The sequence below is a fragment of the Pogoniulus pusillus genome, chromosome 24 (genome assembly GCF_015220805.1).
Source record: "Pogoniulus pusillus isolate bPogPus1 chromosome 24, bPogPus1.pri, whole genome shotgun sequence".
NCBI classification, from domain to species: Eukaryota; Metazoa; Chordata; class Aves; order Piciformes; family Lybiidae; genus Pogoniulus; species Pogoniulus pusillus.
In genome coordinates, this window is record NC_087287.1 from 15,527,820 (window position 1) to 15,551,261 (window position 23,442).

Sequence of the window (23,442 nt, forward strand, 5' to 3'; positions counted from 1 at the left end):
TTTGTTCTGGAAAAATGTTGTAAGCAAGCTGGTAGTCTCATACAACAGCATAGTGTTCAAACTGTGTGACTGAAGCAAAGGACTCAAAGACATTCACAGAGGCTTGAAGTGGGAAGAGGGAAAAGAAAGTGTCATCATCTAAGAAAAAAATAGTGCACACATGGTACTCTCAGACAAAGAAGAAAAAAAGATACTCTTAAGATGTATTATTTGTCACACACACACACACACCTGCCCCAGAAGAAATAATGAAAAAGGCAGCTGACCAGAACCCAGAGAAGAAAAAAAAATCATAGACTATCCCTAGATTTCATAGAATCACAGAATTGTCTGGGCTGGAAGGGATCTCAAGGATCAACTAGCTCCAGCCCCTCTGCCATGGGCAGGGACACCTCACATTGGATCAGGTTGCTCAGAGCCCCATCTAACCTGGCCTTAAAATCCTCTCGCAAGATGTATTAATTCAGTGCTGCACAGTCTCTCCCCGTGGCATGCCCAGAGCACCAGGGAACCATTCCACACTGTAACCTTCAGCTGAAGTGTTTTCATGCTACAGCATCCAGCAGAAAGCTAGAAACTTCTTTTCACAATGAGTGTAAGAAAAATGGACATATAGACATAAATGATTGTACAAGATATGGATGTTAGGAAAGAAGTGATAGATAACATTTTGGCTTAGAATTTTTACAGATTGTGAAAATAAACAGGCGACAGACAGCTGTAATGAAAGAAACTGGGAAAAACAGAAGGAATGAATAAGAGAGAGAAGGTCGAGTTACACACAAGAAACAAAAGGCCTGTTCTATGCAAAGCAGGAAAGCAAATTCTGAGCCATCAATTCTGCTACTTTTACCAAGTCTGATTAAAAACCAACCAACCAAATGACCAGCTTGACCAAGCACTAGGTTTTGCCTTTCTATTTTTGAATACTTTCACACTAAAATGTATCTGCAATAAATTCGTGGTTCAAAAATTATATATTATTGGGGTACACCCTTTGAGTACAGTGAAACAATATTGAGAGGAGTCTTTGTAAGCCTGCAGTAAGTATATTGTTCTTCTGCCATCCTCATTATTTTAGAAGATGTATTTTACATTGAGTGCCTCTAGACAGACCAGAAATGTGACACTTGTGGACTTGATGGTGGTAAGTATCACATAGATAAATTCTGCTTTAGCCGTTTCCTTCAAACAAATGTCCCAAATTCTTGGCTGAGGTTGCATGGAAATAGTGATGGAGATGTCACAGTCGGATGACTGCATGAAGTAGGAAATCACTTAATTAGGTCATGACTCATTTTAATTGCCGTGAGATGTTTACCCAGACAGGTTGTAAGCATTTTGCTTAAATAATCAAAGAATTAATGTTTTTATAGACGTTAATATTCAACTGTAAAGAAGTTTGATAAAGCTCTGTTTATTGGTCAACTCCTGAAAGAGAGTAATAAAGTTAATTTTACTGGTTCTCCATGAGCTGCAAAAAGACAATAAGCAAGAACATCAAGAGACATATGCAAGCACCTCAAGAAGTGAAAGTGAAATAGAAAAGACTGTTTTCACGACTGTTGTTCTGAATTTTTCCATCCATGTTTGCTAAGTTTGGTGTTCTCTTAGGTATCATTTGAATACAAACAACAATAGGTGTAATCCAGCAGATGAAAGCATCCCATACAACTGCAAACAAAAACAAGCCAGGAAATGCCTGGTCTCAGTGAACTATGAATAGGCTTTGGATGCTACTGCTGAATGATTTGTATTGTTGGATGATTCTGGCATTTTAACATTGCTTAATAGAGCATTAAATAGCACACATGAATACAGAGATGTACCAAAAGCTCAGTGTGAAACAGGAAGCTTTGAATTGTAGACACTAACAACATTAACTGTATAATTTATGCAGCCTTAGTATTAACCACAGTTATTTTTCTACATTGAAGAACATTCTTTAACTTAAGTAAGTGAAGTTAGGAGATCAGTCTGGTGTTTGCAACGACTTTACTAACAGGTTAAGAGTTCATTAACATGCCCACTGAAATAGATATAGCTGTTGGTAGCTCTGAGATTATGAATTGATCACATCATTCTCTGCAGTTAGTGCATCATTGTTTAGCAGTCACATACAAAGGATGGCCATGCAAACAGGAGTGAAAGCCCTCTACTGTCAGGCTAGTCACGACTAACTGAAGAAAATGAATGGCACATTTGTTGTAGACCAGGAAGGATTTAATACACAGTAGTATGAAGTACTTGTTGACTCTAGCTAAGGAAGGTCACAATGTGTCACTATTGATCATCTGCAAGTAAACATTAGTTTAAAAAAAATGCTTCAGATTCTAACCAACAATTCTGTAGTGGAATAGCTCACTGATTTCACCTCTGCAGGTTACTAGGTGGTTAGTTTCACACGGTGTAATCTGGGGGATCAGGCACTGAAGGGAAGTGCTTTCCACACTTTTATGCAGATCAATAATGGATTGCCACAGAGATTCTTTGAAATACTTCAAAGTCAGAGACAGAAAAAAATAGAAAGACAATCCAATAGGTGCTATTGCACTTTTTCTTATGTAGTCTATGGAAGAGAACATGTACTACATACGCAGTCTCAATGTACCAGTGATGAAACTAGTCATTATGAATGGTATCAGAATGAGAAACTGATATAGCCAGTGTCAGTTCTTTTAAGCCATTTATATTTTAGAGTAAGATTTTTGTAGTGACACTGCAAAAGGCAGTAGCTAAGAGCCTAAAGCCCTACCACTGAAGGAAGAACTAAGAAAACTGATCTTCAGAGGAGCAGACTTCAACACTGGAAGGAAAAGAGCTGTGCTATTTTTTTTCCCCACACAGTATACACACTTGCAACCTGTTTTCTGTCCAACATTGCCAACCTATGAAGGCAATTCACTCTCTCAACCTGCCCATACCTGCTTGTGGAGAAGAACAGCAGCAGATACAGCATCATCTACTTCCCTGCTTCAAGAAAGGTAAAAATTGACATAAACCACAGAACCAGCTTGAAAAACAGGGTAATTTCCAATTTATTCCTCATGTACCTGGAGGATGGTAGTTACCTCACAGCAGCACATGTTTCAGAATATCTTGTGGTACATTAGTATCCATAATACAACAAGGATATACTGCTTCCAGATACTTCTCGGTACATCTTAGGAATTGTTCACAGATGAACATCAAATGATTTCCTACCCATCAGTCATTTAAAAAAGTGACTGATGATTCTTCTCAGTTCCCCTCAGCACACGACAGCAGATTCTGCCAGCGTCAGATACTTCACCCCCTTTGTTGCTGGAAGCATGGGATGGGGAAGTACCTAGCATTATTCTTGAGAGCCCTTTGCCCAGCATATCAGGCTGCACTGACTGCAGCTGTTCTGGAAGGAAGAGATCCCATTTACCTCCCGAGGAGACAGTTACTGCCTGAATGCCAGCTAAAGAACTGGAAGAAAACAGAAATGGATTTCTTTTGGTGACCCCTCCTCCTCAGATGCACGTATTTACAACTTCTAAGAAGCTGCAGGATGAAACACTCTGAAGGCAGTACGTAGGAGTGAGGATGGGTTAGCTTTTATCATTCTAACAGGGCATAAATACCATGGTGGTGACGAACTAACAACCTACTCATAGAGATTGCTTTTAAGATAGACAGAGTCTCTATATGACACTTTTAGTACAGTGAACACCACCCAGCCAATAAGCACAGCACCATTCTATAAAGGAGAAACAAGAAGTGCAGGCAAATTTGTTCACTAGCTCCTGCCTGGGTTGCCATAACTATTCCAATTTCTGCTGATAACAAAGATGTCTTGATGCTAACACTGCACTTGTACTGCCAAGCAATAAATGAGTCCCCACGCCAAGCTTCAGAGGGCTATTGATCCTAGTTTTAAAATAGGATGGATGTGAAATTAAAGTAATAACCAAAGTTTCCAAAAAGTGATCTATTTTAAAATTGTCTCATACCTCAGATTGTGAAGGCTATAGTAATTGATCTCATTGGACTGAAACAGAAGGATTGTCTAATTCACAAAGTTTTTCAGGTTGTACTGTGTTTTCTCTATTGTAATTAAAAAAATGAATTGCAAAGTGGTGACAGAGGTCACACATCAAGTCTTGACCCAAATAAGAACAGAAATCCTTATGCCATAAGTTGCAATTCAAAAAGGTGAAGAATGGAAGCACTTTGGATGGAGAAGACTTCTTTATTCAGGTACAAAGAGCTGGAATTTTCATAACCACTCTGTAATTACTAGTTATGTAAACAATATGCAATAAATGCAGTTATAAATACTCAGCTCTATAGAAAAAACTAAGGCCAGTGTCTGGCTTTCCGTTCTCCATGCAGCAATGGAATCAAATCAGAGTATTACCTGTGTCATACCATTAACGTTTTCTAACATCACTGGTATGGGCTTATTGCAGTGAAAAGAATTAAAAGACTCCTCTAGTTTCCATACTTTCATTCCCGTCTGCTAGACCACAGCTACAAAGTGCTAGCTTTTGTGAGATACTTTGCAAGCACCAAAACTTTTGCCAGAAACCTGTGAAAAATACTCTCAACAGTGAGGTCGGGCCAGGAGAGAGATGACGCCACCCTAAAAATAAGTAAGTACATAGCAAGTGCTTTGAATTCTAAAGCCTAGAATACGCTGTCAAAGACGCAGATCTGCCAAAGCCCAGCGCCCGACACAGGCGCACGAGTGCACATGTACCAGCAGCAGACGGCAATCCTCCCAGGCGACGCTTCTGGTGCTTGCCGTCCCCCGTCCCTAGCCCCGGGGCTGCTGGGACTCGCAGGTCTGTCTCGCCGGGCAGCTGCCGCCTCGGCAGCACTCCCTAACCGCCTGCAGGCGCAAGGAGAGGGGGATGCCTTTGTTTGCGTGGCCTTGAAAAGTTGAAAACTACAGAAGAGTATTAAGGATGCGCCGAGGAGGCTTCCACACATTCTTTTGCCATTTGTTGCCTTAAAAGTCATGTAAAAAGATAACAAAGGCTGCATGCTCACAAGGGCAAGTAGCCTAGGGACAGTATTTCATAAGTGGGTACCTAAGCTTAAGTGAAGTACCCCAGTATGTAGCCAGCTCCAAAGCCTTTCTCTTCTGAATCAGGCGTTTTTAAGTGTCACACGCTTCTGCTTTTAGCATGTTCTAAGATAATCCCTTTTCAGTTTACTTCTTCTAACATACATACAACTAAAAGCAAGCTTTGAGCAGACATCATTTATTATCCCTCCTTTACTACTTGCAGCTCCTCAGAAATGAAGGCATTGAAAGAATTCCTATTCACAAGGCATGCAACGATGACTAGGTAAGTTACAGTGCTGTGCAAGTGGCATCCTCCAAACGTATGTTCAAATCATTAAAGGGATGCACCTCAAGTGTTATACATGAGCCAAAAAAAAAATCCACAGCCATCCTGGAGGAAAACAAACAAAACAGGAGCATATTGTTCTTCCTGAAGCATTATTCCAGAATCTTTAAAGAGCATAAAGCCCTGCCACTTGTCTCTGGAAACATTTGGCTTTTTTTCTAATAGGAAAATTGCATCTATCCTGCCTTTTTTCTTGTTGCAGTAATAATAAAGGGATGGACACAGACTGTAGGTAATTGCAATGTCTAACCTACCTGTGTACTGGAGAAGTGCAATTTGTGTTGCACTATCAGATACAGAGTAGATTAAGAGTTTAAGAAAATTTGCTCTAATAATCAACTACTGGTTTTCTACTCTTCAAAATGAAGTCATGATTCTCAGTTACACACTAACTGAACAAGGACATCACCAGTCCTAGCCAAAAAAACAAAGCAAGTTCCACCTCTTGTTTATCCACTTGCCCTCCACTGCAAACTAATCTTGCAGAAGTATATTCCAAACAGGAACCAATATTTGTTTTATACATATAATAACCACTATATGTATAATCATTTGTTACACGGGCCAAGGCACCTGTTCTCTGTGCTCACTGCAGCCTGTGGCACAGCCCAAATAAACAGCAGCAGAGAAACCCATGAGCATATCTTCCAGCATCGCTTGTTTGCAGTTGCAGCATCCTCAAAGCCATGGTAACTACATGACAGAATGAATCTGATTCCAATATGCTTTCAACAAACTCTGAGATTAAATGACTTGGCTTTGAGAGCCTGCCTCCTTCCCCTGCTCCAAAGAACAATATTAATCACTACGAAAGGACAGAATTATCCTTCTTTTATGGGCTTAATTATGCTTTTAACTCAGTAAGGCATACATTTCTTTATGCTCAAAGATAAAGTCATGTACAGAAGGCAATGCTAACACTGCTCACTGAGCTGGGAGAGCACCATAGCTTTGCTCCTCTGTCCAATTTTGCTCAGGGACTGAGGGAAGCACATACCCAGTGGGTTGATGCAGTTACGCAAGAGCAAGAGAAACATTTTATACATCCTTTTCCCTGTGCTTCTCAGACACACTCAGAAAGACCTCGGCCTGCTTGCACAAGTTCAGTCCTGCCACTTTTTACAGCAAGTTGAAAATCCAAAAGGAGTGGTAGAGGAAGTCAAATTCAGGATCCTATTTCCCAACTATTTTTCTCTAATCTAAGCATTATGACACAAATACCTGACTTGTGTTGCCTGAAGCTGTTGACATTTGCCTCAAGTGACGGGATACTACTCGTTCTGCAGGTCATTCAGCTAAAGTGGAGGTGATTTTGTGGTGGCTGCTTTTATCTAGCCACTGGGATTTTGAAAATCTTCAAATAAATTGGATACATTACTGTGTTGAATTGTGAAAAGATTAAAAAATCCCTACTTTGTAGAGATGCTCCTGATAGAAAAGAGGTTGCATTTCCAATCTAAGAAGCAATTGTAAAACATACTTACAATGCACAGCCTACAAAAGGCAAAGTCATGACTTTTAAAACTTGATCTGCAAAACAAAAGTTTCTTGGTTTACTTTCTATCAGGTATTAATTTTTTTCCTAAAGTTTATTTATTTAAATGGAATTGTTTCCAGGCATTGTTTGAGTAGCCAGTACAGTCAAACTGAAGATTTTGTAAAACAAAATACAAATTTGTTGTTTTTTTTTCCATTTGTTTTGCTGTCTTGGCTGAAATTTACTTCTCAGATAAAAGAGCACACTTTTCTACTTGCTGTTAACTAATTCTCACCTTCTCAAAACACAAGGGGTCTGCAAGTATTCAATAAACAGCAGGTGTTTTTGTTTAAAATAATTTTGCTTCTGTAAATCAAATGACACAATTCATTTCAACCTCTACAGATAGAAGTAATTGCCTGTGAGATGCTTGTGAGTAGCGTTTCAACTCGTACATGTTAGGTTTTTTTAACAGTAATTGTATCCAGAATTAATCCTCCTGTATCTTGTACACACCCTCATTCTGAAAGAAAACACTTATTTTTCTCTAATCTAAGCATTATGACACAAATACCTGACTTGTGTTGCCTGAAGCTGTTGACATTTGCCTCAAGTGACTGGATACAATCATGTGTCTGTGTATGTCCCTCTTCCTCCCCCCTCCTTTTAAGATATTTTTTGCCCTGGCCTTCAAGGCAGTGCTGAATCACACCAAGCACTTCAGTGAATATGTTCTTTGAAGGGACGTTTTTTTTTTCTGTGGTTCTCATTACATATAGTTCAAGTGACAACAAAGGAGAATTCCCCCGAGAGATTGTCTTGCATAGTTGCTTATAGAGTACGTTGCTTAGAAGTGCAGGAACCCATATTGATTTCAGCTTACCAAGGCTAATGAAATAGCATGCACTGAAATTCGTATATACTGTACAGAGACAAGGCTGCTGACCCGAAACTGGAATTCTTGGGGAATGTTATATCTACAGCTGAGCACAACTGCAGCTATGCATTGCGCAGCTCAACCCAAGCCAGTGGAAATCTAAGCAGGGTAACAGGCATTAATCGTTCTGATCTAAATGGTAAGTATAATTCAGTAGATACTGAGCACACCGAGCCACTCCTTTTCCCAACCACCTCCCCTATACAAAACATGCAGAATAAGCAGGAACAAAAAGTGGCATCAGATCTGCCAAAGGAAGCTACCCTCATCAGAGAATGGTGATCTGGCATTTGCAGTCCACAGAGATAACTCCACAAAAAGCGCACACAACAATCTATAAAGAGTTGGCCCTCGCAAAGGCAATACTGCTTCACTACTCAATGACACTCATTGACTGAACACCACTTATGAACAGCAACAACAAAAAAAGTCAAGTAAAAACTTTCAGATATTCTTTGACTATTAGTTAACCTTCTTAAATCAAGTAAAATCAGCTTGTTAATTGAATGGATTTAGAATTCTGTTATATTAAAAAAAATGACACACTTTTTTCATTTACTTATGAATTTTTGTTCTCTTAATATTAAACACAAAATTCACAAGCTTCTTCATTAAAAAAAAAATCATAGTCAATTATTTTTTCTTCCTAGAGAAAATGGAGTGTCAACATATGGTTATGGAATTTCCATTACAGCTTTGTTTCTAATTCTGGAAAATAAAGCCTGATATTTTGCCTAAAGACTGATGTGGGTATTTGTGTGTGATGTGATACGTGTGCACAGACACTTCTTTGAATAGGTCAAAGTAGCAACCCGTATTTTGCTCAAAATGAAGCTAAAATCACTCAGGCAGAAAAGAATTTTACTGGAGGATGAAATTAAGTAGTTCTTAATAAAAGCCCCAAACAACAACAACAAAAACCCACAAGGAAGTATGCGTCATCCCTCCAACAAACCCAAAAAATATTCAGTAATAATAAAAGTTTAAATCATCTATGCTCAAAATGTACTGAAAAACAACTCTAGCCAACAGACAGGTACAAGTTGAATCCATTTTCCTGTCAGTGTTCAGTTACATGTCCCCAGTGGTTTGGTGAAATCTCTTGTTTTCATTAATTCTGGCCATTTTTTCCAACAGGGAAACAAAACTCTTATTTTCCTTTCCTATTCTAATGACCCTTGGATGGACACACAGATACTACATAAGTGTTTGTGAGAGCAGGGATAAAGAGTAATACATAACTTCAGTCAGATTCATTTAGTCACAAATATTCAATTTCTCATGGAGAACTCTCTCAAATACGTAAAAACAGCCCTAGAGTCCAGGACAAGCTAAAACATCTACTTTCCCTTTCAGACAAGGTCTCCCCACATTTACACAATAGGCTCCTGGATCTGCTTTCCTTCCAACAAGTTTCTACTGGTAAAACTTTCACAGATGAGCAACTCTGTCAAGGCCTGAAAGGAGATGGAAGCCTTTCTTAAAAGGCCTTTTAACTCACGATGAAGGTCCTGTCCTTTCTCACTTGTGTAACCTCTGCTGTGCACACAAGTGGGCCCAGTATCATTGCGTCCATAAACACCATCATAAAAATCACATTCTTTGCAAACAGACAGCAATGAAATTCTAGTAACCATCTCTGTTAACGTTTGACATGTAAACAGCAACCAGTTCAAAAGTACTAGCACATGTCTGAAACCAGCAAGCTCTTAGCATGCTGCAAGCTGATGAGAAATGAAGTACAAGACTAAAGAAAGGAATAATTGGAAGACCTCATAGTAGGATGAGAAAAAGAAATACCAAACAACACTTTCTCGTAAGAGCAAGTAACTGAAGGAAGGTTTAATAATGTTACCAATTTTTGTACCAAGAAAAGGGAACTCCTGTTAGGACAGCTTACTCAATAAGTAACTAAGTTGAAGCAGAGAAAAAAAAAAGAGAGATGAAGATGAATATGATTGCCAAGAAAAATACTACAAGATCTACTACTGAACAAGACTCCTGTTTGGCTTATATACCCTGTTCCATAACATTTGGTAACAAATGGCAGCAGCAATGTTTTGCTCTCAAGTGTTGGGTTATTGCTGCTGTTTTATTATAAGCATGGAGAACTTTTGGCTTTCAGCTTGACATAGATCTGACTTTTTCTTGCTTATCAATAGATGAACATAAACAGATTTGTTTCTTGAAAAAGTCTTCAGAAAGCAAGGCAACTGAAAAGGGAGACTACAGGCAACAAGAAGAAATTGCAGAAGGTCACTCACTCTATAACAAAAGTAGATATTAAAACAAACAGCCCAAACCACTTGTTATTATTTCTCTTACTGAGATGTCCTGCAACAAAGTCTATGAAATATCATCATGTAGCAGTATCCTTATTGGTGTCAGCACTGTGTGATGCTTTCTATAAACCAAGGAGGTTGAATGTGTTCTGTGTTGTGTTTCATCAAACTGGAATTGGCTGCATGTACTGGAGAACAAGGTAGGCTGCTCATCCCAAGAGTGGAACTCCTCTGAAGGGAAGGCAAACAAACTGCTCCCCACACACTGGCTGTGTCACGCTGGGCTGAACTGAAAGCTCACTCAGTTTTCCTGCTCACTCATTCAGTTCCTACAGCTCTCAGCTATGTTATTTACACCATGTAATGTCAGCTGTGAAGTAATCGCTGCCTCTAAGGAAGTGGAAAGGTCAGTAACTCATTCTACATAAATCACTGGGCAGCCAACACATCCAAATCATTTCGGGGCTTCTCTGCAGCAGAAGCAAGCCTGAATGAGAATATGGGACCAGGGCCAGTCTGATTTAGCAGGAACAGGAAGAAAGGGAGTTGAGAACAATGATAAGCCAGCTGAAGTGGTACATAAATGGAAAGACCAAGCACAGCTTTTGAAGTGGCTCTGCCTCCCCAGCAGTAACTGCCTCTATCTGTATGCAGACTCCTCACAGCAGCAGCAAACTTTTCAAGGTCTTGGCACAGGCAAAGCAGCAAACTATGATGCTTTTTCTGTTTCCTTCTCTACACAGTTGTTTTGTTTAAGCAAAGTTGTATATGCCTGTGTCATCTCAATGCCAGGATGCTACTGAAGAAAGTAAACCATCATTTTCCCACGTTTCTTCTAGTTTTTGACCAGTTTGCATCACTTCTGGCTAGATTTCTGCCACAGCATCTTCATAAATAGATAAAATTGTCTATGGAGTTCAAGACGTAAATAAACTACACTGAACTGTTAGTAAGCCACTAAAACTGTATTTGTTACTTAACAGCAATATATTTACAGGTTTTAAATGTGGTTATTTCCAGCCTTTCAGGACTGTAAGACATGAAGCAGGCAGGATTGACATGCACATCTGTATATGTATTATGCCTGCTTAAAAAGAATGTCTCAAGAGATGGTTAGATTAGTTAGTTGTTACTGGCATTCTTACAAGGGCAGAAATGCTTCATGCCAAGTAGACTATTTACCTGTATTCTGGTAGGCCATTTTAAGAAAGGTGTTGAATAGGTTAAGAGTGGTATCATCAGCGCCATACAAACAGAGCTAGCCCTTGAAACCAAAGACACTTATCTTCTCCTCACAAGGCATGTGAGCCAATATCTTATGTCAACAATGCAACCATGGAATCAATCACATACAGAGCTATCACCATGCAAACTGGTACACAAATCTCATCACACAGGGACAGAATAGGTGAAGGAGGAGTTTACATGAGACTTGACAAAACATTTATAATCATACGCCAGCAAACTAGTAAGAATTTACCGTGGAAACCTTTCCCTTCACTGCATCAAAAAGAAAAGAATCACCACAGCAAACAACCAAGACAACCAAAAACCCCACTCCAAAGCCACATCAAACCAAAACAAACACACAAAGTCTGCTCTTTTAAAGTGGCATTTACATTGTTACTGACTGCATCAGAGTGACATAGCCCAGCCGTCAGCAGGCAACAACTAAAAAATAACATAAAGGAATATGAGGTATGCACAAATCAAGACTTAAGTATAGCGATTAAAACCCATGAGCTGTGTAATGAAAATGTTGACAGAGGCCTGAATCCCACTAGCATTTTATTTTTCCATATCACTCTTCCTCAAGAGAAAACATTTCTCCTAATCACTGAAGAGCTTACGGCACTAAGACTTCGGCTGTCATTTTAAAAGTTAAGCCTTTTCAACTTACTTTGTGATGTCAGTGGTATTACAACATAAACATGAAATGCAATAAATTGTAAGTGTAATCTCTTCTCAGAGCACACAAACTAATCCTTGTTCTTACAATTGTTTTACTGTCAAATAAAAAGACAACAAGTGAATTAAATTATCTGAAAGTCCCCATTGAAGTTAATACCAAAATCCTAGACATCACATACTAAGTTATTTCAGAAAACAGAATTTTCAGCCTAAAACTCTATTGGAAAAGATCTTTCCTTTCTTAGCTTAAAAGCTGGCATTTTATTCCACTGAAATATTTCTATTACCAAAAAGGCAAAAGAATGCTACTTAGGTACAACAAATACATTTTGTTTGCATACACCTTTCTCAGGCTTAGCTTCTTCTGTGCAGATTTTGCTGCAAAGACAGAGAGGAAAACTGTAAGGAACTTAAGACTACTACCTGCAAGGCAAGCTTGTCAAAGAGGTCTTAGATTTCTCATACAAAGCTTCCTGACTGACTTTCAGCACCTGGTTCTAAAATCCAGAACACAGAAATATCTTTCAGTTCTCCATGACCAGTGTGTGCCTGGTCTAGAACTCCTTAGAAACAAAAAAATACTTAAAGTGAAAAGATCTGACCCAGCAGCCATTGTGCTTAAAATGTACCTGCATGGCTGCAGCAGTCTTTGAATCAGATCTGCACTTGTTCAAACTTTTCTGTCAGATGCATGTCAGCCTGGTAAGATCAGGCTCTCACAAGCAGACCACTTCAGCATATGAACATTACTTACACTATTGCAGTTTGCCCAAAGGTTTAGAAGAAGCTTTATGAAAATACTACCAGATATGCTGCACTTAACTACAGGATTGGGTTATTGTCACCAAAAAATTTCAGTAGCTTTGTCATGATTAGAAGCAGAGCTCTGCTGCTTACAGCTCTGGGAGGTGAATGAGGTGGAGAAACAAGTGTCCACTAACAAACTCCAAACCAGTATTTATACAGTAGAAAATAAGCAAGACAAATGATAGGAGAGCAGATTTAAAATAGCATCCATTAGCTAGCAGAGTACATTAGCTTGCCTATCACAGGTTACATTTACTCTTGTCAGTTCATGCTTGGCTCTGGTTAACTGTCAAATAAATGATTTCCATTTAGTGCAGCTCTGAAAGCCATTAGAACAATGTGCTGGAGTACTTTTAGAAATACTGAGGAGTTACTCCGTTTGCAGTTGAGTAGCAACTCTGTACACACAGCAGTTCCTAAACATTGAGGAAAAACCAGTCCCTGCTCTGAAAAGAAACTGGTTCCAACACACAGAGAAGAATGTGGTGAAACAATCCAGTCCTTAGTGCTTTGTTTTCTTTTTTTCACTGCCACGCAGCCAGACCCCAATTTTGCAAACCACATCCACAAAGCAATTTGCACAATGGCATCTGAACTGCTTAGGCAGAAATTGCTATTCAGGACCAGAAAGGAAGAGTATTTTACAGACATCTACAGATTATTTGTGGCTTCAGCCACAAACTTGCAAAAATATTTATCACCTCTGATTAGGGATAAAGAAACTGATGTTTTCAAAATTACAGTAAATTGCTGTTTTGCTGCTCATTTATCTTTTGAGCCTAAAAGACATCACTTATTTTATTACTCCCAAAAGGTATCATTCTTGGCACATAACCATATTAGAGTGGAAATTTCCTGACATACTAGATTGTATCAACACAATTTGTCATTGGGCAATAATTCTTTGCATGCAAACATCTGGATAGATGCCAATAAAAACTGTGTAAAATGCTAAACTACAAACATTTTAATCTGGCAGACTGATGTGGAATGTTTGACTCCTGGCCCTCTTTAGAATGTTTTTCCGTTAGCATGTCACATTTATAATTATTGTTGTAAAGAGAAAAAAATAACCCAGAAACAAAAGCTTTTTGATAAAATCAACTTAGCTGCAAAGAACAAACACCAAAAATACTGACCAAACAACCAAAACCTAACAACCCCCCCCAAAAAATAAACCCCCCAAAAACACACACAAAAACTAAATCCCAAACCAATAAAACCAACCAAACAACAACAAAACCCCCAAAAAACCCAAATGAGGACAACTACTGGAAGTTTTAATTGCCATAGTCCTAAATACAGGGTAAACCCACAGCTGTTGAATTTATCCTAGCAGTCACTACAGAGAGGATGAACATTTATCACAAAATATTTTTTTAAATACCTGAAGTGCACATTTAAATTGTGGAGGTTTTTTCCCTCTCGTGTGTCTTTTTATCCCATGTGGAATCGGAAAGCCTTCCTAAAGGAAAAAGCCTACAAAGTCCATTCCCTTTCTTCAGTTGAGAGCTTCCTAAGATGAAATACCTATGACCTTTCCCCCTAACACATGCATACAAAATCCATTTTTCTCCTTCCAGAAAAAAAAAAGGCAAGTTTCAAGTAGGCATTATTCCACCCTAGTATTCATCTACCCCTTGCTGTACCCTGCGTTGTGTAAACATTCCTGGCAGAGCCAAACACTGAAATGGCTGTGTGACAGATGGTATGTCTGGCAGTTCACATGTCCCCAAGGCTGGCATGCAAAAATATCTGATAAAGAAGAGCATTTCTTATTATGGATTTCCAGGGACTGGGGAGTTTCTGAAAGGTTGCATTTTGAGCCTTTTTTGTTGTTTGTTTTTTAAAACCTATCTGCATTTAAGTATGAGCTCTGAATTGCTTGCCTAACCCCCCTTCTCCTTCCCTTTTTAGTGTGCCTCTGGAAGCAATGAGGCAAAAAAAATGATCGTTAACTGTGCAACAATGTCATGCCTTAACATGCTTCTCAGAATTTTACAGTTTAACTAATAGTCTTCTGGCCTGTATTTTAAAATCAGCCTTTCCTGTGCCAAATCAGGGGGGGGAAAAAGTATATTTTAAATATGCTTTGTAAAGAAAATAAATTAAATTTGAACTCATCTTTTTAAGCATCTGCTCAGGAATTTTAACAGATTCCTCTTTATATCAAAGGAAAAAAAGAATACAGGAACTATACCTTTAAAGACACAACTTGCATAATCACATATGGCAAAATTTGTAAGTATGCTTAGCTCCTATTTTCAAGAGAGCACCCCACAGGAGCAATAAAATAATAAATTCCTTGTCCCTTTGGTTTAAAAGGCAGAAGAGGTGGTCTGAACACAACTCAATGTGAATCTAAGCAACAGCACTGCGTCATACTGTGGCTGGATTCAGAATTAAATATGTCAGAAATCTGCTGCAATCATTGTCTACTATTTTGTATTTCTTGCATTAAAACAAACATAACTTCTTTGGAAGGAATCTATCAGTTTTCACTAATTCATCTGAGGATGGAGACAACCTCTTACAGGATCACGTCATGTAGTTTTACCCACCTAGTTTAAATTAAATACCTAGGCTCTCTCCAACACTCCTTCACAGGACATCAAGCAAGTTGCCTAGGCAAAGAGAACGCTAAGCAAAAGCCTTTTCCTCGCTGCAGCTTTGCCCATCTTCAAGACTGGAAAGCTCTCAGGAGCTGGCAAAAGACAGTGCTTACATGCTGACAAAATATGCCTTCATAATTGGATGAAGGGACTTGCCAGCCAGCTGACGGCAAGCAAAACTGCATTGCATGACCCTCTCAGGGAAGCTTGGTAACAGTACAAGTTGGCCAGAGATAGCTGTGGAGATTAGTAGGAAAGACCTGATTTTGCTAAAATGCTAATGCAATAAAGTCCTGGAGAGATCAAAAATTTTATAACTCGCTCTTGCCAAGGTTTATAAAGATTACTGTAACTGCTTCTTATTAGTCACACTGTCATTACCAAAGGAATTTAATTAGTAACATGGCTCTCAAAATCAAAACCCAGAAAGATTTACCTTTTCAGAAGACATCAACACAAAAAAGCCAAGAAACCCCCCCCCAAAAAAAAAACCCCAAATTTAGCCACTTGCATTTCTCATGGCAAACTGTCAGTTCCTTATAGTCACAGCAAGCCACCCTAAGATAAGGTAATGGCTCTTAAAGCTGTTTCATGCAACAAAACTATATTTACCCACATAATTAAGGGAGATGAAAAAAGTTTCAAATAGTCTTTAACACATTGAAAAGGAAGCTTCTAGCATGGCAAGATAGAGATTCCTTGTAAGAAAGCACCTATTTGAACTGTCCTCTCCTTATTGAAACAAATACAAGGAAGCATCAGACTTCACTATGCAAAGCAAGAATAAAACTGCTTTGTTAGTTATTTCTCGTAAAAAGCTTTTTGCTTGAAGCCTTGAATACAAGGCTTCTTTCGGGTTTATGGGCATCACGTCATGATTTCACCAACACAGTCTGTTTCTGGTGATGTCAATCTCTTTCTAAGTGCTTATTAAGCAGGTTTTATCAATGGATTAAGACACAGCTCAGCTGCCAAGAACAGCAAAATGAATTTTAGATCAAAGCATATAATCAACAGACATAACAGGTGACTAAGTACCATCTGTCAGCATATTACTCTATGACATAGAAGGTGCATGTATATAAAACCAGCGGTGCAACGATGATAATACTTCTCCCCACCATTTTCTTTTGAGTATCATCATCAGCTAGTGTCAGAGTTGAGAACATGCCAGAAAAATTAAACCAGCCAGGGCCAATACATGATACAGGCCAAGTTCTGCAGAATTTTCTTTCAGAAGATTTGCATTCCTGAATTGGCATAGTTCCTTGCTACATGGTGATGCTGACTTTCTGTGAAACCTCCCAGTTTTGGCTTGTGCTGAATGAATTGCTATTCCACTCTAAGTCAGACAGCTTGATCACAGCAAATGCCAAGTTGTTCTTTATTTCAACTAGTGAGAAGTGCACTAAAGTAGGTTTTCCAAAATAAATAACATGAAAAATATGTTTCAGGCTTAAGTAGGTGATAAAGATCTATCACTCAACACATTAACAGTTAACATTAAACAAATATCCTGGAGTTGCATAAAATGTTCAATTCAACTTACAGATTTGAAAAGAAAATCTCTTTTAAATGAGAAGCATAATAACTAGGTGTGAATTTGGATATTGCCAGAAGCATGCACCATTTAGGCATTCTCTTACAGCAAGGCATTCACAAATGGGAAGATTTTTCTTTCCTGTGACATAATGCTTATCAGTATCAGCCTTTAAACTCCACACTGTACCATCAGCTCTCTGGATTGGACAAGACTCCAATGCAATCCCATCTCTGAAACCCACCACCATTATCCCAAAGCAGAACATATCACTTATCTAGCTTCAAATATTTGTTGACCCACACCTTTATCCTGAGCCAAGACCCTACCCCATTCTTCAGGTGGAGCAGGACTCCACTGGAGATCCTGCTTGTAAGACCTTGCTTCCATAATCCTAAACTTAGATTGAAGCACAGAAGGGAGAGTCCAGACGCAAGAATAGACTGGGCAGCAAAGCCATCCTGACCTCAGCCCACCTCCTAACTTCTCTGGCTGAGCAGGGCTGCAGAGGAATTCCATCTCTGAAGACACATTTCTCTAAACCGCTCCCAGGTGTGCAATTCCTAAATTTATTATGGTTTGTGCACATTTCCACTTGCCTACCACTTCAAATTAGGGTGCATACATATTTTCTTGCCTTTCAGACAACTACACTGGTTTCACTCTACATTTTCCTGCTCTGTAATGAGCAGGGTACTGCACTCATTATAAATATTCACCCTCCCCTCTATAGTTCTTGGTTTGTTTATTTTTCTTAAATCAAGATATTCTTCGGTCTAAAGCAGAATAAAATTGTGAGTAAACAAACAAAGATTTGTACCTTTTCCAAGTTTACTGTTGGTCTACTTAGAAATATTGATTATTAGAAGTTGTAAAACTCACACTGAAGGCTCAGGCAATGAATATAGCAAGGCAAGCAATTTATACTCCTTACGGTCTATAACAGTCAAAGATAATATATGATATTTTTTACTCCATATTCACTCAGGCTTCTGATCCACTATAGAAGACTAAGATCTAGAAGTCCATACTGCAAAGTCAATAAGCAGATTTCATATCCATAAATTAACTCCCACTCTTACATATCTGCAATCCACCCCATTCACTTTAAACTGGTCCCTCCTCAGGCACAGAGGATATTTTAAACTTCAAAGTTAATCTTCTCTTGATGTGGATTAATTGCTGTAGGAGCTTGCAAGCCTTTCTGAATACTCTTGGCCAGCTGTTAAGATGCAACCATTTCCTTTATTTATTCCTTAAAATTAAAAACATATTCCTGTCATGAATTAACCCTTTTCCTAATAAAACACAAGTATTATGAGCTGGGAGTTTCCACTACTGCATTATAGTCTACATTATGGCTGTATGCACTGCTAGATTTTTTTCAAGTATATAACATAAAAGACAGCAGGCCTTTCTCTTATTTCTCATGTGATTCAGAAATAAAAATCCTAGAAACCATTATCTTGATTGTGCAAAGATGGACAGAAGGCAAACATGGACCTTTTCCCCTCTCTTCTCTAATAATCAAAGCAACAGAAGACTACTCAGTAGGTGTAGTATCTTTAAATCCAAGTACTACTTCGATTCTCAGAGCACTTGCAACTTGCAAATATCAAAATAAACAGCAAGTCTTGTATGAGAAAAACTACAAACAACTCTGCATCAAGAAATATACTATAAATTAATTTTTTAAGCCAAACATACTTTGCTACCATATAACTACAAAGCAAGTATTTTTTATTAAAAACATCCCAGTGAGGTTAGCATATAGAATAATTGCCAGGTGCTTGTAGGGCTTTCTAGTGGTGTAAATATAGCTTTAAAAAAAATATAAAACACTCTTAAAAATTAAGATCATGCATTATGGAAATGAATAATCTCCAAATGCCAACATTTGCAACATGTGCTCATCTCTGTTGGATTTTCAGAGCTTGGGTAACAAACTGCTAGTTCTGAACAAGTTTCTGTGTAAGCTTTGTTTGCCTGGATGGTACAGTGCATATAGCTGCTGTGTCATTAAACTGCTCCTTTAATGAAGAATATGCAAGATCTCACATAGCCTTTTAGATCTAGCAAATGCCAGACTTCAGAGCTGTTTGTTGTGTCATCCTGCAGTTATAATTTATTTGAGGTCTTCATATTACTTATCAGTTATACAAGAGAAAACCGATCATAATTATGTTCTCAGCCATACCATCTCTCCATTGTGTTGCTCTAACTACTGCTTTCATTGTCTGCAAAACCACAATTCTTCCAAAAATTTGTAACATCATTTGCCAGCTTCCTTAACTGGGAAACAACAAATGTGCTGGCTCCAAGTACTTTAAATTCATACATCCATTAAAGCCAGGGAGTGTTCTAAGCATGTCTGCATAGCCCTAACGTAGCCAAGAAATAAACATGGCTTCACCAAGAATTAAAGATCCATGACATTTAAAGCAGTCACCCTTATTCTAGGAAAGGCAACAAAAAGAAGAAAGATGTTTTTAAAAGAACCAAGATACTTTATTCTTTAGCCTGCAAGCTGAATTTCATATATGCCCATTTCATAATCTTTTCACTTTACATTCTGATATAGCTCCGTGGTGAATGCTGTTCCATAAAGGAGAGGATGCTGTCCAAAAAGCAGCAGAATAGGAAACAGCCTATGCTGTGCTCTTGGCCGTGTTAACCTGAGGATATGCTTTCACTGCAGTTACCCCAGGCTCCTATTTGGCTGCTGCCCTTTCTCACCCACAAATAAAAAAATAAATCTTCCTTTCATATTTAAAAGGACTGTAAAGCCTAAGGCTAATTGTTGCTACTTGACCTCCCACATCCTTTCCCCAACAAACTTACAAGGAGTCACATTTTCCCCACAGTTCATTGTGAAAAAAAAGTATGGGAGCTTTAAGGTTTCAGTCCTGTGCAAAAAGAAGCAAGCTACATCTCCAGAAACACCAATGGTACACACAGAATCACCACTGAGGATGTGACAATTCAAATGGATCTCTGCAATGTGATGATTAAGGCACAAGATTGAATTACCCAGGAATTAATTCTATGAGGTACAGCAAGCTCCCCAGGGTCTCCTGCATGATTTTGCACCACAGCCTCTAGCTGAAGGTCTCCCCTCCCTCCCAGGCCACCAGAGCTTGCATTTCAGAGGATAAATATTATGCTAGTTCAGTTTACAAGGCAACAAAGTTTTAATCTGCACTAACCACAAAAAACCCCACCCCCAAATTTATGGCAGGCTGCATCTCAAATCGGGCCTGCAATGTAAATATGCTGTCAGATACTGACAGTAGTATTAAAACAAAATCTCTCCCCTTGTTTTTGCAAGCTTTTAACTAGTTTCAGTTGAAAATTCAGACAAAGCACCAATGAGAAATAAGCAGCAATAGATTAAAAAAAGTAAATCTTTGTATGATAAAACTTCCTCCAACCCCAAGAGAGCTGACTGAGGCATATTTCTGCCCAATGGCAGCAGCATAGGGAAAGGGTCCTGTGACCCAGAATCTGCATGTTCTTTTATAGATGATGGGCTCAACTCCTTTACTGTTATTCACAGGGAGCATTACTCTTATTCTTCCATGGATTACTACTAAACCAAGAAGGACAAAGGCATTAAAGACTTGCTAGATGACATACACAAAAGCTACATTTCAAGATGTGAACCACGAGTTGATAAATTCAAGCACAACAATTTTTGCATCAAAAGCACCCCAGACAATTAATTGCATCTTTCACGTAGAAGTGATCTCTGAAAACTAAACAACAATTTAAATGCAGAACTTAGGTATTGTACTGTAGATAATATCTTACTAAAGAGGGGGCTGGTTGACTTTTCACTATGAATTCTTTTCTGTTTAACTTAAGTCAGCCAAAATGCTCACGGTGTTTCCACTGCTGCATTTCATAAAAATAAAATGGTCTGTTATGAGCATAGCAATGCTCCCAAAACAAATCACAGTACTAATCATCTTAGTTATGCCAGGAAATCTTCCTGCTGTAGACAGACAATTAATCAGATCTGAAGTTCTACCCAATCTGCAAAGAAAGGTATTTCATGTGTGGTTACCCAGCGCAGTGCAGCATTGGCACATACCCATAGGGTAGTGTCAAACAGGGCAGTGCTAAAGCTAAAAGCATCTGCCTTAACATGGTGCTCTGCCTCAAGTAATTAGACCTGCTGAAACCATCTCTCTCTACAAGACATTCACTAGGAAACTTTTCAGAAAGAGGCATGAAAAAGGAAATAAACTGTTTTTTAAATTCCAGTTTGACATGCAGCAGTCAGGGGAGATAAATGAAAACCAAAAAAATTTTCTTCTCCTTTATATTTTATCAAGGATTATCTCTTTCCACTGTAAAGTAGGATTAATTTACTACAGAGAATATTTTCTAGCAATATAGGTGACTGTTTGGGGGGATTTTGGCCTTAATTAACCTTGATCTTAGAATAATATTTGGCACTACATCTTTTGAAAATTCACAGATCTTTGAAAACCATCTGAGGAGATTTCATTTTGCTTGCTGGCAGATCCCAAACTATAAGGAATATACTGTTTCTCCAGAATGGACCTGCTGTCTAGCATGTAAAAGGAAGTAATTTTTCAGGTTCTCCAATTCCAGTCATGGAACAAATCATAGAGAATGCAGAAAGTCCAAAATAAACACCCATTCTAAGAGCAAAGTACACACACCAACTTCTCAGCATACCTTGCAAGCATCCTAACAATTCTTATTGTCTCCTGTTGGCAGAATACAGAGTGATCTTTGTGTGACTGTTGTAACTTGCTCTCTAATTTTGTGCCAAAACCAGAAACATGGTAATGACATTGAATAGGTAATTAGTAACCATTAAAACAGTATACAAACTAGGGCGTAGCCAAGGTGCTAGCATCTGTCTAAGCCACCTGGAGGGATTTGGCTTCCTAACAAAGCATCAAAGATGGTGGTGCCTCAGTAAAAGTTTTTATAAATCACTCAGATGAGCTATCAAAGGGTAAAACAAACCAGAATTTCATGTTAAATCCCATCAGAAGAAAAATGTGAAGTAGAAGAAAAATTTTACAGCTTCACTGACTCTTAAAAAAAAAACAACTCCAAGCAAAAAAAGCCCCCAACAAAATATAACACAATTAGTTATGGAGATTCAAGGAAAAGGGGACTGGGGTCTTGTTCTGGCCCCTTTTTTAATGTCAGAGATTCAAGATACTCTGTAGACCTTTCCAGTTTCAAGTGCTTTGGGAAGACAGAATAAATACAGTATGTGTGTCCCATGACACATAAAGTTTTTTTCTTCCTGGGAAACAGCAGCCAGCCCAGCCCCAGAGCCACCACCTTTGCTTCCCTCCTTCCTAGCTACCAGCAGCTGCAAGATCAAGAGCAGAAACTCCACTTTACTCCTCCTCAGCAGCTAATGGCAATTTTCTTTGCTCCTCCCCTACTCAAACAGAGAAGAGGAGGAGGGAGAGATGATAAACCCTTGTGGACATACTCAATATTTATGTAACACTAAAAATTCTAATTGTCATGTTCTAAAAGGATTCATAGAGTATTGGTGATTTGGTAAGCTTTGTCACTTCTTAAGTCTTGTGCTAAATATTAATAGAAGCATTTCACCAGAAACAGAATCTGTCCTTGAAAGAAGTTCTGGGACATTATTACTCCTTGAGCAATATTATGAATGAAAATACATCCCTTGTTTCAGCCAGATGAAGGCAAACCCAGACAGCCTCCAGAATGTCAACCTTTTTCCCACATCAACAAAACTAGATGCCAGTTATAGCTCACACAACCCAGACTTAAATCCCAGACACATCACCACAATTTTTCCAACAGCATAACCCCTGCACTACATTAGAACAAGATCAAATAAACCAGCAATTCAGGCCTTCCAGGTTGTAAGTCAGCCTCTAAATCCAATGGTTGCAAAAACAGAGTAGGGAGCTTTATGTGGACATGGTAAAAGGGGAGGTTAGCTCTCCAGAACACAGTGCTCTTTCGAAAGCCTAGCAGTAAGGCTGCTCGTTATGAAGCAAAGCTGTAACAGCAACACAAAGAGGTGGCCAAATTCTAGCCACTAGTGAAAAGGAAAGCTTTTGAAATGTAGTTAGCACATGTATGTAAAACTGAAGAGATTGAGGAATGTAATAACCTAAGCAGGTAAACTCTCCAGAGACTTATACTTCAACAACACATGAACAGAACTCTGTAGAAACCTCTGAAATAAAGTCAGGGCTCATTAGCCCATATAAACATTTTAGCAGTGTGATTTCTTGCACAGCAGCTTTTACAGTTTGCTTTGAACTCATTAGAGCCCAAAGTTTGTTCTAGAATTTGCCTGAACAATCACACCTGTGCTACAGGTCTCTCATGAACTCCTTGCTTTTCTGGCCCACTCCTTATTTTAATGTAGTGCAAGTAATTATTCCAAGGAGTATCTAATACAGATAGACTTGAAGAGACCAATTTATCCATTAACAGTTAACACACCAACAT

General features: G+C 38.7%; 1 long non-coding RNA gene across 1 annotated transcript in view; it reads right to left on the reverse strand.

Annotated features, from left to right (window-relative positions):
* Positions 1-23,442, reverse strand: part of LOC135186215 (uncharacterized) — an 81,488-nt gene that overhangs the window by 57,567 nt on the left and 479 nt on the right. The window lies entirely within an intron of this gene.